A 13,452-nucleotide genomic window follows, 5' to 3' on the forward strand; every position below is an offset into this window, starting at 1 on the left:
TAATATAAAAAAACGATAGAATTAAATTCAATACCTTTAAAATTTACTGAAAAATTATATTTTGTTATTTTTTCAATATTTGAAATAAATAGTATTTTGTTTTTGAATTTAAATAACTAATAAATAAAATATGTAACTATGGAGTTTTTTATTACTTAAAATAATATCTATATTTTGTTCCTTTTTTATTAAATTAAATATTAATTTTTATATATAACGCCGTATTTGCTTGCACAATGGACGAATTTAAAATTACGGTGCGAATGCACTGTTGTTAATTCAAATCGCTTCGAGAGTTCTCGGTTAAGCTCGGTTCAGAGCCGAGCGCGAGTACAGGCGTTCGTAGACAGACGTCAAAGTGCTCCGTAACAAAAATCATCAAATCGATTGAAATCCGCTCGCCGATCGCAAGTAAGTGCTCTGAACAGTCATTAACACTACCATTGTGGTATTTAAAACTAAATATCCCATTCAAACGCAATTTTAACCATTAAACGACGTTCGTTATCGAATATCTATTGTTGCAACGCGCGCCTGTACCCTCTCATTTTTAATTCAAATTATATTTGGGCATGGTGACAAATCAATGTAAAATAGTCTAAAATAACATTTTATATTGTCTTACTGCGCTATTTATGCATCGTTTGCCGTAAACGTGTAATCAAAACGACGTATTCGACATAACCTCACTTTGAAACGTCAACGAGCTTCCAGGTTTGCCGCTTGGCGGCAGCACCTCTCAGCCCGCGTTAGCTCCGCCCCGAGGCGTGGCTTGCTAATAGTCGCGTCGTTTCGAATAATTGACATTAGCGACACAAAACTCTATAAATTTATTATATCTATTGTGTAATCTGCAATTATTGCGAATATTGTCGATGCGCGTCACATCGATTGTACGTATATACATATATGAAGTTTTATTATTTTTGCAGAATGTATGCAACTTTTTCTGTGTATGTAATTTATTGTTATTGAGTAACAGGGCCGCGTTTTTGATGGTAGGGCGCTTATACGGGGCGCAAATTTTATATATTTGTATTGTGCAATTTTAATATATATTTATCTAAATCGAGAATCGGAGAAGTATACCAAATTGTATGGACAGCAAATGAAATGGTCAGTAAGTTTATCAAAAACGGTCAGTAAAACTCTGATTACGACATAAAAATGCTACCAAAACTAATTAAGTATATTATTACTTACATGTTTGAGTCAATTCATTTTATATTCAACGACGCATATATTAAAATATAGCTGAACATTTATTTCAATTACTGACCTTTTAACAACTGACAATTAATTTTAGCTACTGCCAGCTATTATATGCGTGTTATTATGTAAAACCCATTTTTCTGGTCGTAACGAGGACTTTTGTGTGGTCTCATCCTTTACACTATTGTCTAGTTTATCTTTATTGCTGAATGATCATTTTTGGTTACAGTCATTAATGCGAGTTTCGAAAATAAGATCCCTACAAACCAATAAAAACAATATATATGTACAGAAAAATAATCAATAATTATACTATTAATTACAATTTTATTTAAAGACAATTTTGCGACTACAAAAATAATAAAATAAAACTGAAAAATCATTTAAAAAAACATTTTACGTTTTAAATTTCAAAAATAGACTTCTTAAACCACACCGTCAATCAAAATGGATAAGTAAGTTTGTATAAATACATCTCATTGCTTTTAGACGGTAAAATATGCTAACAATCAGGCAGTTATAAATTATTTATGCGAGCAATTGACGTGGCGGTAAACTGTTAGCGATTAATTGCTGGCGGTGAATTGAGGCGATAATTTTTTTAGATTAGAATTTTTTTATTCTCTAAAATATCTTACTTTTGAAAGCTTTTACACCTTTTAACACCAAAAATATGTTGGTTTTGTTAATTTGTGCAATGTTCAAGAAATCCTTTTGCAAAATAAATTTACCCCGACCCCTGATTATAAAGATTATTGTGAGTCCCGAAAATATTTCTAGAGCATTTTATTTTGAAATGGCTGATAATCATGTGTGAAAGTGGAAAAAATGTATTAATTATACGAAAAAACTCAATAAAATATAAATGTTTTAAAACTAAATAAATTTAAAAAATCAGATAAAAATGGTTTGTTTTGTTCTAAGCATTCGCAGCATTTTTGATAAAAGTGTCGTTATTTAAATTAAAAAAGCAATCACTGAGAGTTTCATCTTAGTATTAAATATTTCATACAAATTTTTAATATTTGTATTACAAAAATATATTTTTTCAGTATGCTAAAATAGATGCACATTGATACAATATTAAAAATAACGATACTTTAAGGGTAGATAGCTATAAAAAATGATTACTGCTGTAGAAATATTATACGAAGGTTTGAATTTACATCATTTTACTCCTCAGCTTATGAACAATTTCTAAAAGAATGGAAGGCCTGGAATGTTCAGCTTTATATGTTAACAATTATTTTATATTGTTTAAGCGATTAAATAAAGGAATATTATTGTTCAAAAAATATTTATTATGTATTGAAAGGAATTATTCCAATTTTACTTTAATTTTGTGGTCGGTCAAGTGACTTTCTATTAATGCAAAAAGTAGAAGCACATTTTTTTTAAAACGAATACTGGTCACACCGGATTATAGAATAGCTATCATAATATTATTATTTTGAGACCACAAGCGACAAATACCGCGAGGGGTCCCACTAATGGCCGTTTAAAAATTCATCGCGTTAAATGGGGGGGTCGCTGCTTTGAAACGCATCACTCAGCGCTTCTCAAACACGGTTTTAATTAATCGAAGGGAAAACACACCCGACACGTTGTTATTATTAGCAACACTTAGATCCGATCGTTGAGAATAATTGTTTTTCGGGGGACGAGAGCGGAGCAATTAACGCAAAAATTAGTTTTTGTGCAAATCTTTGTGTTTTTTCTCGGGTCGTTAACGTGGGGCGCCCCCGTTCGGTATTGACTCGGCGCGTTCGTGTTTTTGTATAAATATTTGCTAATTTGCCTAAATTATCCATTCAGAGAGAGCCACCTCTTAACGACTTTAATTTTAACTCCTGCTCTCTTGTCATTACCTAACTTCTGTTTCGTTTCCGAGGCTTATGTGAAACGGGGTGGGAGCACTTCGGAGCCGAGGGGGCGCTCGGGGGCGAAGAAGAAAGGTACGCGGTTATGTCTTTTGCTTTGACAAAAATACAGCTTTGCATTCCGGCTAATGCCTGAACGAAATATCGATAAATAACAAGTTTCTCCTACTTCACAATGAAGAAAAAACATTTACATATTTATTTTATATAAATGTATGCGAGTGCGGGGCGAGTTAATATATATCCACATAATAATAGTATGGAAGGTATCATAATATTGCCTTTCTGTCGTATTGTCAATCTGAACTAATGATTTTAATCATTGGTGATATTAACATAAATCGTTTCCTTGACAGATTTTTTTATGAAGTTGATTTAACAAGTTAGAGTTGTATTGCCCTGTTATAATTTGTTCAAAAGAAAGGTAAATAGCCATCCCTTTACTTTCCAAAAACACATTGCCAGCATAGACAGCAATACAAGATTTTTTTGGGAGGCAGTAAATCCATATTAGTCTACTGTTTCAACAGTTGCTTTGAGTCAGCCTGATACTGATAAACTTATGCCACATTAGTACTCACAATTTTTTCTATAAAAAAATATTGAAAAGTTTTAATCCCGTTCATATCAGATTTACTTACTTTAAATAAGTACTACAAAATTATTTCTGCTACCGAAAATACTCATTTAGTTTCTGTTAATGTGAGCTTTATTGTTAAAAATGTGTTACAGCAACAAGAGTTAAATTTTCATTATATAATAGCCATTTAATAATAACTCGGATATGTAAGTAATTTCTGGAATTTCTGCAAATACAAATTGTTTTGTATATAATTCAAGCTTTCAATCCGTGTCTATTATAAATAACCTAAAAATAAAAAGTTATTTTTTTAAAACAGATTAAATGTAAATAATCCATCAGTTTATCAGGGGGAATGGGTGATTACCTGCGTTGCTAAAACTACATAATAAAAACATATAATGAATATAAATTAATTTAGATAGACTTAAAAAAAGCATTATTTGTATCCATTCAAAATAGATTAAAAAAATTGTCATTGAAAAATCTATTTCTGCACAATATTAACTCGGATGTATGAGGAATTTCTGAAATTTCTGTAATAACAAAGTGTTGTTTTTCAATGTTTTATTTTCAATGTATCGTAAAATAATTATTAGGTTATTTAAAATGGAGTCTCTAGTTGCAGGCCTTCCACTGCAATGATAATTTTAAGTGCTATTTTTTCCATGTTTATATCCATCCAGCTGCTTTCTTTTTAACCATCGTGTAGTTTGTCATGTATTTGGTGTTAAAATAGTTGATCGCGCTCCGCGTATTTAAGAATTACACATAGAAATAGGGGTCTAGTATTAATATCATCAAAAAGTGCAGTAACGGTTACTAATACGTAAAAGACATGGGTTCTAATCCATATAACCTTTACTATTTTTTAGTTTCTATTGTGACTGAAAGATCAAAATTAGTAATTATTGTATAATTATAATTCCGATCAATCATCACAGATCAGATTTTCTTTGATCTTCCTAACTATTCGGATAAATAATTAAAATTAAATCCAGTAAAGTAAGGTATAGTAACATTATTGATTGTTACCTACAATAATAGCTACAATTTATGCCACTAATTTACTGACTGATTTTAGTATAGTGTCTCACTACTCACTTACAGGTTGTAATTGTGTTTACTCTTTTGTAACGCATTCAACTAATGCTTATTTTAAATTTTATAACTAATGTTTTTTCTCGATAATTTCTTAAAAAAATGCTAAATCGGTTTTTGGTAAAAGTTTAATTTTTATTAACGCTGCATAAGAAAGGGTAGATCTGTGCCAGATGTTTAAAAATATGCATATTTTCTTTAAATAGAGGTCGGAAATATTTGAAAAAATCATTCACGATTTTCTTAACTACTCTAATCGTCCTTATCTTTGCTTATGTTAACGAAACCGCTCCACGTAGGCATTGGCAGATTTGAAAAATATTTGGGGATTTTAAACAGAGCATTTTTTGGCCAAAATTGTTCATGGTTTTCCCAACTACTCTAATCGTCCTAACCTTTGCTTAGGTAATCCAAAAACTACATAAATAATTAGATAAAAAAAACCGCTCCACGTGGGAATCGGCAGATTTGAAAATTTATGGAGGCTTTCCACGAACAAAAAATTCCTAATACAAAAAAAAACAAGGATGGCCATATGTGTTTTTTAAAAAGTGATTTAAATAATTTGTGATAATGACCCTACTAATATATTTTAATAAATTATAATTTTTATCATAATTCAAGCTATAATTCATTTTAAATACTATAAATAATTTATTTTACATGCTTAATTAGTCGCAAAAAATTATTGCAAAATAAAAACAGTAAAAATATAATCACATACATATTTTTCTTATTTATTCAAATTTTTCTACAATTCTCGAGCAAATCGAGAAGTTAAAAACATTTATATTATTTTTTCTTAAAGTCTAGTTTTATTGGAAAATAGATTTACAATAAATACTAATGCCAAAAAAAAAAAAAAGCACCTTCTATTATATTATTCTTTTCATAGAGGAAAATAATATTTTTAAGCCGTAGCAAGGGTGTTTAAAATGGCTGTGTCAATGCTTAATCCTGATAAATGCGTCATTTTTACATTATGCCGTTTATTATGTGTGAAAAATAATCTGATGTTAAAATTTATCACAAATTTGTGGTAAAGTGTTTATTAACCCTTTAAACACCAGCGACTAATTCGTGAGTCACTTGTTATTTTTTTTTACGCGTCAGTATCTTTTTCTAAAAATAAATATATAATACTTGGTTTAGTGATAAATAGTACTAGTACGATAATCTTGACGAATTAATTAATATGTTTAAAAAAATATCAACAAGTGACTCACGGGTGAATTACACAAAAGTTTCAAATAAACGACTTTAAGTAAAATTATACAGAGGTGCTAATAATACAATAGTTTATATTATCTTACAAAATATAATTATACACCTAGCTCCTCTCTGAAAATCAAGGCTCAGCGGGATTTCATTTTCGCGTAGGCTGCGTCTCCGGACTTTAAGCTTATATATTATTGAAAGATGATTAAAAAAATAAGGCTTTTAAGTGACTTTCTAGCTATTAAACATGTACTCTTGGGTTGCATAAATCCGGCAACAATGGAACGATTAACTGACTTTTTTGCATTTTTAATAACGGTCAGTACGCTGATCCTTTGTTCCTTTTATGCAGGGCGCTAAAATGCTGTTTTATCTGACCTTCGCTCGGTGCTACGAGTTATTGTTAACAAATCAGTTCGCTGCAGATTATCACTAATTTATGCATTTCGACAATTTTTTACATTATAATTTATTTAACAAGCAAGCTACTGCCGAAAGTGCATACTCCAGAATAGCAATAATAAATTTGATTTGATAACCAAGATTATCACATATTTTCTCCCACTCCCTCTTTCTCTCGTAGTCATAAATATACATCATCTATTTGTTCTCACATTTAATTTTTTAATGTTATACACAATTATTTTTTATGTAATACAAACAGACGCCTGAAAAGTTAAAATCGCACAACCTTCAAACGCCAAAAATATATATTTTCCGATTTACTCCCTCTCGTTTTGATTGAAAAACTTTTTGATACACAAACATACGTACAATCGCCCGATAATTGTATTCGCACGCGAAATTGAAAAACGCCGGTCAGATCGGCCCTGATGAAGATGGCGGGAGTCCGACAGTAACGAACGAATAAAAAAATATCGCAAAAGCTCGCCATAACAAATCACTTAGCAAAAACATTTTAATACGAAAACACATGTGAGGGTGGGCGTGGGCCTCCCGTGGCCCTCAGACTCCCTTCAACCTCCGCACCCCCACCTTCCACCTCACATCGCCTGATGTCTGCTGCCCTCACCTGTGGATTTTGTTTTTGTAACTTACCTGCCCTTAGACTCGCTCCGGCTGCCCTATGCAATCATCATCAGTCTAGGCGTTTAGCTTCAAATGTCGATAGGAATTATTATTATTTTAGAGAAAAAATTTTTTTGCTTACAAACTTTTTGATTTTTAAAAATAAATTAAATTTTACGTTTAGATCATTATGTTGTATTTATATATTTTTTTAAATTTTTCTTAATACTAATTGTCATTGTTTTAAAAATAGATAAAATTAGCAATGATTTTCTCGTATAGTGTAAAATTATATTCGCATATATATTCACTAGTTGTAACGTCTGTTTTGTCAGCGTAAATTGATAAGTCAGTATTTTTCATAATATTACTGTCATTAACATATAGAATGAAAAAGGAACAGGCCAAGCAAACTACTCTACGGGATTTCAGATGTAATTTTACATGGTATCGAAGGTTTATAATTTAGTGAAACAACATAGCTTCGAGCTTTAAAGTATCTTGAGTGTATAAAATAATTAAGGGCTTTACATCAGATAATTAATAAATTAAGCCGTCGTGCCAAACGGCGTCGAATGCTTTTTCTATATCTACCATAAATAATCCTGTGCTTTTTTTGATGATAAAATTACCACATCAAAGAAATAAGATGAATCGCATCTATTTTTAATGCGTGAAAAATTAATTTATAAATTAAGAATGATATTTATTTACTTTTAATGTTACACAGTTACCATCCATACATGTTCAGATTAAAATATATTTTTGTCGCAACAAATTTCCATATCAATCCTTAAAAGCGAAGACCACAAAGGAGTGGACTCACTCCTGAACCGGCATTCCTGCGTCGCACCTGCTCCTCCTCACACCTTAATATCATTGCCCATCCGAGTTATTTATGACCATCAGCGATTCCACAGTTCACCATGCTCTCGAGCACACCACATCGAAAAGGTGCTCTTTCTCTCCTCAGTGTCTTCCGAGAATTTATGCTTTGATTAAGATATCTACGCTTCAAGATCTCGATGGTCATAAACGGCGTAAATCACCTTTTGGCGTTTATCATTGTGCATATGATACAAAGTATAATACCGGAGACTCGCCGGTGGTTTTTATAGCGATAAATTTAATATGTTACAAAAATATATGTGAATGTTTAACATATATAAACACTGAAAGGCAGCCGTTTTGAGCGTTTTTAATAAACAATTTTGATTCGTATTGAAAATGACAGTTTTATCAGTCGGCACGAGAGAACCGGTTGTACAAGTTATTTTTACATGATGGAGATGATCTTTTTATAATAATTTAAAACATAAATTTATTGATAATATTTTAAGTAAATTGTATGATAAAAACGCGAGTTTGAGTGAGTTAAATGCCAGTTTTTATTCTAAAAGACTCGCGGATTAATTACTCATTACGTATGCATACACGTGTATGTGCGCATTGATGTATGTATACGAAAGGTCGTATGTAGTTAAATGTAAATTGTATATTGTAATATAGAAATGTTATGTTGTAGCTCAGTCATAAATCCTTGCTCGCTTATAATCGATTTCAATCAATAACTTGCATGCGTTTGGATCAATGCTTGGAACGGGCAATTAATTTTCTTGTGTTTTGTTAATGTGTTGGTTATCGTTTTTTGTCTGCCATCTCTTGTAGGTGACGTCATTATGTTCTATTGAAAATAATATTGTAGAAGATTTGTGGTCAGTTCAAGAAACTGTGACAGTTTGAAGGTCAGCATTTTATTTAAACTTTGCCATTTTAATCAGCAGAAATTATAGTACAAAAAAACTTTTACTTTTATTTACTTACTTAAACAGATACAATATATACATGCGAAAAAACAAAGATTAATCATTTTAAGTCTGAATCTTTAGGCAGATTTTGGACTATTACATAAAAAGCTAGCAATTTACAGCGTTTTATTTTTACTCGTCATTTAGAGTACGCTCGGGACAAGGATGCTGGTTTGTTATTGTGTGCGTGTACATGTATATGAGAGAGAGAAGCGATATAGCGTGTACTTCCTTGTCTCGCTTTTTCTTTTAAGGACAGTCGCTGATTCGTCAACGCTGGTATTCATCATTTAAGTGCAGTTAGGCACAAAAGATTTATTTTAAATAATTTTGTGTTGATATTGGTTTAACCCAGATATGCCCACTGTCCCATGGGTAGGTCTCTAAACTCGTGCCACTGTTTTTTATTTATAAATGAAATTTTAGGAGAACAAAATTTCTTGGGCATATCTGGGTTAATTGGTATCAAGGCTTCAAATATACACTGTAAGTTATTCGTTCTCTTACCCGTGGATTAAAATATTTTAATTATTTTTCCATTAATCCGTACGTTGTTGTATTTTTTACACTATTAAGGCTTAAAAAAGTTATTATTCTTATCCGTGCGCCATTGATATTTTTTTAATTTATTCAATGGATTCTAATGATTCAATAGAGTTGTCGAGCCATTAAACAATCTGCGAATAATTTCTTTCCCCATTTTATATATTTTTGCTTTTGAAGAATAGCTAAAGACTTCATTATTTTTTTGACTAGTGAAAGATTTTGAATTTTGCAAATATTTAATTAAGGACATCAATGTCTGGTTTATTCGATTATATATTATATTTTTAATTGTCCGATGAAATTTCCAACTTAGCTCGGATGTATGTATGTTAAATAAACATATTTTCTTTTAAAATAAAAAAATTAAATATTCTGAGCGAAATTGTTTTGAGCCACACAGTTCCCGCACACAATAACAAACCGGAATCCTTATCCCGAGCGTACTCTACTGTTTAATTCGTAGGATAAAAATCTTTTTTATAACAAAAAATTAATTCTTTTATTATTTGTTAAAACATTAGTTTTACAAAGACATAAATATGATCTTTATTATTTAATTAATGAATGGTAGGTACATATGTGGAGGAAAACAGCACAGGATGCACTAATTTATCTTGTTTGACGTTCATAGATTATTTTATTAAATATTTTTATAATTCAAATGCTACTTAACAAATGTAACTAATAACATTAAAAAAATATTTCAATATATATATATATATAATTATTAATAGATAATTATCATACTTTTTGGTTTAAAAACATCTTAAACAGTTATTATCAGAGTTTGCAAGAAACAATTTTATGCTTTGAAATTGTATTTATTTATTTATTTATTAACGTAATGCCGCATGAGTATAAAATTACTCATTCTGCGGTTACACTTTAATACAATTTTATATCTTAAGCATAACAAATTTTGCCAATCATATCAAACTATACTGCCCTGTGTACTTCCACATGCAGGTACATCCCTCCCAGCGAATGACCAATCACACGGCGAAAATTTAAGAACGTGATGACAACGCGTTGTCATTGTCTATATCATATTTTAAGAACACCAATTTTTTTTTAAATAAATAGCTTTTTATTTATCTATTATAAAAATCAATAAAAATATAACACACATTACTAATTTTGAATTAAAACTCTTCAAAAAAATGTTTAAAAAAAATGTGAAGATCAAAAAATAAATAACATTTAAATATACATATAAACAATGATTATTTCTTGAAAAAAATTAATTTAATAATAAAATAAGGAAAACAATAAATAAATTAAAGCTTGAAAAAATTAACATTACTTAAAAATATTTTTTAAATATAAATCTATATATTTTTATTTTTATTATTTATTATTATTTTATTTTATTAATTTATTTAGCTTAATAGCTAATCTTTACATCTAACAAATTTAGTAAACATATATAAAAATATATAAAAAATACATAACAGAAAGAAAAAATAAAAATATACAATAATAAAGTCTTAGTATTATAATTTATTTCTATATGTACGAAGGTGTTTTTTTATTCCATTTATGAAACCCGTTATATTTTTGCTGTTTCGGATTTCTCTTGGAAGACTATTATATAAATCAAAACCTCCGTACATAATTCCCCTAGCCGTACTCGTTTTCTTATACTTAATTATCTTTAAATTTTCTTTATTTCTAGTATTATATTTATGTACATCTTTATTTCTTATTAAATACTTATTAAAATATTTTGGTAACATATTATTTTCTAACTTATATATAAATACTAAAACATTCATACTCAATATTTCTTGAACATTCAACCATTCTAATCTATCAATCATACTTTTACAATTAGTTAATCTATTTTTATTTAAGATTACTCTCATTGCCCTATTTTGTAATTTTTGCAACATTTGTTTATCTAATTTATTTAACATATTTAATAGTGTTGCACAATAATTAAAATGGGGCAATATTATACTATTGTAAATTATTTTTTTTGTATCTATACTTAATATATTTCTTAATCTAGATAATAAACCTATTTTTCTACTAATTTTTTTTAATATGTAATTACAATGTTCTTTAAAATTTAATTTTGTATCAACAATTACTCCTAAATATTTTATATTATCCACTATATCTATACTAGAGTTATTTATTACTATTTTGATATTATTATCCAACACATTTTTATAATTAATAAACATACATTTAGTTTTATTCTCATTTAATTTAAGTACATTATTCTTTAACCATATTTCTAATATACTTAATTCATTATTTAAATTATTTACAATTTCTTTAATGTTATCACCTATGCAATACATTAATGTGTCATCCGCAAATAGATGTATTTTACATTTTTTCACGTTATTAACTTTATCATTAATATACAAAACAAATAACAATGGTCCCAATTTAGACCCTTGTGGTACTCCATAAGACACTAATTTCTCTTCAGAATATACATTATTTATTTTAACTTTTTGTTTTCTTTTATATAAGTAATTATTAAACCATCTTAAAACTATATCACTTATACCTATACTCTCCAATTTCTTTAACATTATTTTTCTGTCTATTGTTTCGAAGGCTTTCTTGAAATCCAAGAAAACTGCTCCAATGATTTTGTTTGTATCCTTAGTCAACAGCCAATCATTTATCACTACTTGTAATGCAGTTTCAGTCGAATGCTTTTCTCTGAATCCCGATTGTTGTTCACATATTATGTTTTGAGAAGTAATAAATTCCTTTAATTGTTTGATTACTACTTCTTCTATTATTTTTTCTATACACGGTAGCATGTTGATTGGTCTCATTTCTTCAACTTTTTTACTATTTTTTATTTTATATATAGGTACAATAGTAGCAATCTTTAAATTTTCAGGCATTTCTCCTAAGGAGAGTGCTTTATTTATTAAATAATTTAATTTAGTTCCTATTATTTCCCATGTTTCTTTAATTATATTTATATCTAGTTCATCAGTACTAGTTCCTTTTTTAAATTTACATATTATGTTATGAATTTCATCTAATGATACTGATTTAAATTTACTAAATTTTACAATTATTGCTTTATTATTATATTGTACTAAATTACTAATCTTTTAATAACACAAAATATATTTATAATAAAATTAATATGAATTTAATTTTTAATACAACTAAATCGATGACAAAAATCATATTTTGTGTCGAATAGATAAATTTTATAAAATATATTTCACTGTTATTGATGAAAATATATATAAGGGAATGGCAAAACATTTCAGTCAAATATCATGTATTCATTATTGTAAGGATATATGAGATATTACCATGCGCGACTAGTAATACATTCTTAAAACAACCAGATTAAACCAGAGCTACTCTGGTTGTAGACCATTGAAAATTGAGAATTTTTCTCGAGACATAATTTTCGAGAAGAAACGCTTCTCAGACACAATAGAAGAGTCCATATATGATTCGAACCCAGGATTTTCAAGTATTAGTCATTGACAATGACATAAGACTTTTTAATTATTTAAACCAATTAATACTACTTACTATATAGTTTAAACTTACAATATCATTAGTTATTTTTAAATACAACAATTGGGTAGCATAAAATCAAATATTATCTACTGCTAATTTTGCCCAACTTTTATTGTTCATATATAAAAAATAATAAAAATATATTGCCGATTAGCTGATTTATTTTTTTATAAAGCAGAATTAGGCAGTACTTATTAAAAAACAGGCCATATAATTAATTTTAAATTTAAAACATAACTATTTAGAGTAATTAATTCATTAAACGTCAGCGACTAATTAGTGAATCACCTCTTATTTATCTTCACGCGTCAGTATCTCTTTCTGAAAATAAATATAAAATACTTTAAATTATGCTAGTAAAATAATATTTACAAAAAAAAATTGTAAATAATTAAATAAATTTGCTTTAAAAAAATAATTTGATGTCAAAAAATAAGCAATAAGTTACTCGTCGATGCGTCACCTGCGTTTAAGTGGTTAAATGTTTAATATGATTCCTGAAGTAATATTTGTTGCATGACTTAATTAAAAAATCTATAAATGTATACGTTTTAACGCTGCA

At 28.6% G+C, this 13,452-nt stretch overlaps 1 protein-coding gene across 1 annotated transcript in view; it reads left to right on the plus strand.

The window, feature by feature from the left end:
- Positions 1 to 314: 314 nt before the first annotated feature.
- The window catches only part of LOC148237162 (uncharacterized), a 109,818-nt gene continuing 96,680 nt past the window's right edge, over positions 315 to 13,452 (plus strand). The window contains exon 1 of the mRNA XM_088181926.1: positions 315 to 411. The gene's annotated coding sequence lies outside the window, so the exon portion shown is untranslated. The remainder of the gene's footprint in view (positions 412 to 13,452) is intronic.

This window comes from Plectrocnemia conspersa, unplaced genomic scaffold, assembly GCF_051122295.1.
Source record: "Plectrocnemia conspersa isolate PC_06_02 unplaced genomic scaffold, ASM5112229v1 ptg000003l, whole genome shotgun sequence".
In the NCBI taxonomy this organism is placed as follows: Eukaryota; Metazoa; Arthropoda; class Insecta; order Trichoptera; family Polycentropodidae; genus Plectrocnemia; species Plectrocnemia conspersa.